This window comes from Melozone crissalis, unplaced genomic scaffold (genome assembly GCF_028551555.1).
Source record: "Melozone crissalis strain CALT ecotype California unplaced genomic scaffold, PUWL_Pcris_2 ptg000006l_1, whole genome shotgun sequence".
NCBI lineage: Eukaryota > Metazoa > Chordata > Aves > Passeriformes > Passerellidae > Melozone > Melozone crissalis.
In genome coordinates this window covers 54,645,786-54,650,989 of record NW_026535784.1, presented here as the reverse complement: position 1 = coordinate 54,650,989, position 5,204 = coordinate 54,645,786, and the positions used below count along the sequence as shown (strand labels likewise).

Below are 5,204 nucleotides of genomic sequence, written 5' to 3'. Positions count from 1 at the left end.
GTTAAAGAAGGCACCAGTCTTGAATACTTCTTTTCTCTTTTTTTGGCAGCCTGGGCCATCAACTGCTAAAAAGCGGTGCCTTGACAACCGGGTGACCCAGAAAAAGCAAGGAGCAGTGCCAAGAAAGGGTGTCAGGGAAATTGCCCGTGGGAATGGACATGAGGAGGGTGTGAAGCAGAAGCAGGGCATCAGCAGCAGCTCCTGCCAGCAGCACTCCAAGGCAAGGAAGCCTCCTCACAAGAGCTTTGGCCAAGTGGCCACGGATTTCCACAAGACCTTTGCCCAAGGGGCCAAGGACACTCACAAGATCTCTGGCCAAATGACCAAGCATTTTCACAAGACCTCTGGCCAAGTGGCTAAGGCTCCTCAGAAATCTCATGTTATGAGCACACACAGCTCTCTGAAGCCTCCTGTGCACACCAAGGAGCCATTGCGGGTATCAAAGATTGTGGGTGTCAAAAGGCCCAGCGAGCCCCTGGTGCATGACAAACCCAGGAAAGTCCTGAAGCTGGAGAGTAAGCCTGGTCCTTTGGAGGTCAGAGACCACTCCTCCAAAGGCAAGCTGAAAGTCCAAGAAGCAGAGAAACCAAAACCTGCTTTCAGAAGTGGCCTGACGCTGGGAGTGCAAAAACACTTTGAGAAGAGGAAGTGCCAGGACTCTGACAAGAGCTGTGCCCGCGTGCCCAAGGCTCCTGACCAGAGTTGGAGCCAAGTGGCCAAGGCTCGTCGTGAATCTGATGTTAGGCCCAAACACAGCTTTCTGAAGCCTCCTGTGTGCACCAAGGAGGCCTTGCTCAGGAATACTCTGGGTATCAAAAGGCCCAGTATGTCCTGGGCACACGATGAATCTGAGAGAGTCTGGAAGGCAGAGAGGAAGCCTGGTCTTTTGCAGGCCACAGACCAGTCTTGCAAGGACCAGCCCAAAGTCAAGAAAATAATGAAGCCAAAAGCCATCAAAAAAGACCTGAAGGTTCTGAGAAGAGAAGCACTTCAGAAGCTCTGTGAGAAGAGGAAGAACAAGGTCTCCCGCCAAGCCAATGCCAAAGGCTTTTTGGAGCCCAGGCTCCAGACACATGCTCAGGAACCCACTCAGGATGCCCTCATCCCCAGTGGCCACAGGCCCAAGGATTTGCACAAGGAGAAAGTGCCCTGGTCTCCTGGGGACAAGAGGTTGTTCTCGCCTGCAAGGGAGGCAGGCTTGAAGAGGAAAGCCATGATGAGTCCTGAGGAGTTCCCTGGAAAGAAGAAGGTGAGAGGGTCCGGGGGAGGTGGGTTTGGACAATGACCAAGGTGGTGTTTCGAAAACCCATGTGGAGTTCCTGATTCATAGGTTGGCAGTAGAGCCATGGTGCTTCTCCTCTAAAGGGAGTTCCAGTGTGTTATTTTTAATGTTTTCAACCAGAATCTATCAAACAGAGCTGTATTGGTCTGTACTTTACATGAACTTTTAAGACCTGAGTGAATTTTTCTCTCTGTTTATATTCTTCCTGCTAGAGGGAAGACAAGGGAGACACTCCCAGGAAGAAAAAGGAATGAGACAAAATGATTTCAGCTTTCAGCAAACAAAGGCTTCAATAAACTGAAGTGAGTATGCCGTGATGGGATGTCAGAAAGATGTGTAAATCTAAGTCTCTCTTCAGAAGGGTAGGATGAAGAACTGTATCTCCTGTCCAGACACTCAAGAGTTTGCTTCTGACATGGTGTGCCTTCTGCAACTACAGCTGCTGCAGATTGGCCTTTCCATGCTGGAAGATATTGTTGGTTGGGGGTTTATGTACAAATTATGAATGGGATGGGATTGTTGTGGAACATGTCTTGAGTTGTTTATTTTTTAGCATTAGTATTATTACATGGTTATGACAATGAGAAGATGTTAGTAGTTTGCATTTTTGGTAGCAAAGAGCTTAATGTTACAACTTGCTTTAAAAGTTTTTTGACCAATCACACAAAGCAAAAGCATATTGACAGTAGTTCTATCTAACTACTGTAAGTACAAGTATTTTTTGTTAAAATGATGTTTGCTTATTTTGAATGTAATACTTGTTTGTAAGCTTTAAAACACAATGCACAGAGCTCTATTATTAAGCTTAGGACTTCTTAATATCTTGCTAGATAAACTTTTCTGTAGCTCAGGGAGTTATTGAGAGAAGTGTTAATATACAGACTATTGTTTTATTTTTCCTTATTTTTCTACTTCTCATATAATCTTTCTGTTGATAAATCTTACAGCCATTGCTTAGCTCTAATTGTAGTTTTGTTGTCTCTGAGGTTTGCTTTTTGTAACTTTCCTAAAACTCTCTGATTTTAAGAATTTCCACAGAAGCTGCCAGTGCAGAAAGCAGCTCTGAAGGTGTAGGTGGGTAAGGGTAGGGAGCCTTTCCCTTCTGACATCCTCTGAAAGCACAGAGATGTTAGGGCTGATGATTGGCTGGGGGAAGGGATGTTCCAATTGCATTAGGAATGGAAGAACTTTAATTCTGAAATTCCTCCCTTTCCCTCAGGGAAAATGAGCAGCTGTCTTAGTCACATGCTGGCTTTTGGAGTGGGAAGGGTAGGAGGTAGTTTTGAGCAGAGAGGACTCTGGATCGCGTCAGGGCTGGTGCTGTGCTCTGTGTCAAATCGTCCTTGGTGCAGCATCAGCTGAGCCAGGGCAGAGCAGCTGGGGAGCCTGTGTGCAGTGAGCAGGGACCAAAGCATGGGGAAAGTGAGTGCTGAAAGAGGTGAGAGGGCTGTCCCATGCACAGCAGAGTCAGGCAAGAAGTGTAGTCTTACACCTGAGCCTTCTCACTGGGTTTAGCTTAATTTCCTGCTCTTCTGATGCTGCAGTGAGCTGGGATTCGCTGCTTGGTGTGTTCTTGGAAATTTTGTGAAGCTGACTAAAAATGGTGGAAATGAGCAGTCTTGAAACAAAGTTGAGAGCTATTTGGTGCTGCTTCTTGTTGCCAGAATTCCATGGACATCCTGATTTCAGATGATCAGAGATGTGCTAGGCCACTCTGTTATTGAATGTGAAAGTCTCTGCCAATTCAAACTCCTTCTTATTTGAAGCCTCTCACCTTTGAAAGTGTTGCCTTGTTGAGACAATGGCATGAATGGCAGGATGTAGCCAAGCTTTTAAGAAATGCCTACATTATATGTACATCATAGTCATGAATTTGCCTCTCTTGTCCAGAGCATCAGAAGATTAATTCCAAACTGAGAGGAAAAATGCACTGCTGTGACCACTGCCGGCTATGACTGATGCACAACGTGCACCAAGTTTGACCCAAATGAGACAATGACCCAAAAGAGACCCAGAACTGAGACGGACAACCTAGACCTGCCTGACGTGGATAACCCTGCCAGAAACCAGGATCCTTTGTTTGCCAGCACAGGAAAGTGGAGGAAGACCACAAGGAGGAATCCCAGGGCATCAACATCGGTATGCAGGAGAGCTGGTGGGAGTATTCCTGCAACCCTCACATGCTGTGTGATTCAGAAACATCCTGTCAGATGAGTGGCCATCTCTGACTGTAGGCAACTGCAGATAAAATGAGTGTATTTATAAAAAGGAGCAGGTTTATAAAAAGAAATTGTGGTTTACTTAAAAATAACCTGTGGGTGTGACCCCAACCTGGGCCTAAAGTTTTATATCATGTGGACAAAATTGTTGCATTTATGGGTTAAAAAATTAGATTTTACTGGCTCTTTATACAAATTTGGCTGTTTACTGATGGCTCAGGGTATAGGGTCTAGGGGGAGCAAGGGCTGTGCGTTAGCCTGCACACTATTATGAGTGTTAGGCCACACTGTGCATAGTGTATTAGCTGCCTTCTAATTACTTGCTTTTTCCCAATAATTTTCCTGCTTCCAGTGCTCACTGTGCTCCCAGCCATTAAGCAAGGAAACCTGCTGTTGAATTTCTCCGTGCTTGGGAAAAGTTTATTGGTACAAAGCACTGTGAGCTACCAGGTGAGAAGCCAAGGTTCCATTTCACTTATTGGAGGGATTGCTGGGAGAGAAGGCAAGAATGGGAGAGCCCGGTGCATAGACTATGCCTGGGAGAAATGAACATTTTCTCTGGAAATGTAGGAAAACTTGGCTTTGGAATTGCTTTAGGCATCTCTCTCTGACCAGCTTTCTCTCTGTGGTTTTTCAGGGATCAGCAGGGGATGAGAAGAATCCTCTTCCAGTGATTTCTCTGACACATGAAGACAAGACAAGAAGACCTGAAGTTAGAACAGTAAGTGTTTGTTTTACAGCCCTGCATGGAGTTTCTGAAGACACCAGACAGGGTTGGCCCTGCAGCCAGACTTCTGCTTCCTCACGAGCACTTCTTTTGGGAGCAAAGAGAGAGGGAGGGATGGGAGAGCTGCCCTTGGCTACAGCTGAACAGCACTTGAATTTTTGAATCCTTGCTGTGTCTTTAATCAGTATTGGCCAACAGAAATTCCTATAGCTGCTGATACATCTTTTCTTGCACATTTTAGTCATTACAAGTGTTGCATTGTCCTGTGGTGCAAGCAGTGGGGAATACTGAAAACTGTAACCTGCCATCCCATGGGGCCTTTGCAGTGTCATTTTCCATAAAACACCAAGTCTTATGGGCTTCTCTGGGCAAAGGGATGCATTGCCATGATCTGCTGGCAAACTTGCAAAAGAATATAAACATGATGTACCTGGCTGAGTGGCTGGGAGGCTGTAAAAATCCTCTCTAGAAAGAGGCAGCTGCTGAAAGTCAAAAAGTTTTGCAGGTCCTCTTGTAGTAAAGTCCCTGCAGTCATTGATTGTGTTCTGCCAGGTGTGCTTGTTGGATTAATCCAACCAAATATTTTCTCTTTCCCTCCTTTTGTTCCAGAGTTTTCTGCTGAACAAAGCCAAGTGACATGACCAAGAGCTGGCCTGACCTCATACACAGAATGAGACAGAATTGACAGTGACCCAGACTGGAACCAAGTGCCTTGATTGGTCTCCAGGATGTAAATAGTTCCAAGTTCTCCGTTCCATTGAAACTTTACAAAGAGTTTTGTTTTGGTTTTATTTATTGTTCAATGCAAAGCACCTGCATTGTTTTGTTTTAAATACATTTGTAAGTTCTTTTGGTTACTTTTGGAAAGCGTGTGGTTTTTGAAGGTAATGCTTTTCTAGCTTGCAAAAGAAGGGATGAGGCAGATACCTGCCTATGAAATGACCTAGTGCAATGAATTGTGCAATGAATTTACAGA

At 45.2% G+C, this 5,204-nt stretch overlaps 1 long non-coding RNA gene across 1 annotated transcript; it reads left to right on the top strand.

The window, feature by feature from the left end:
* The first annotated feature begins 1,150 nt into the window (after positions 1 to 1,150).
* LOC128950945 (uncharacterized) lies at positions 1,151 to 3,415 on the top strand. Its single transcript, XR_008484407.1, has 3 exons — positions 1,151 to 1,249; positions 1,495 to 1,584; positions 3,173 to 3,415. It is a non-coding gene; the product is annotated as an uncharacterized LOC128950945 (long non-coding RNA).
* The last annotated feature ends 1,789 nt before the right edge of the window (positions 3,416 to 5,204 follow it).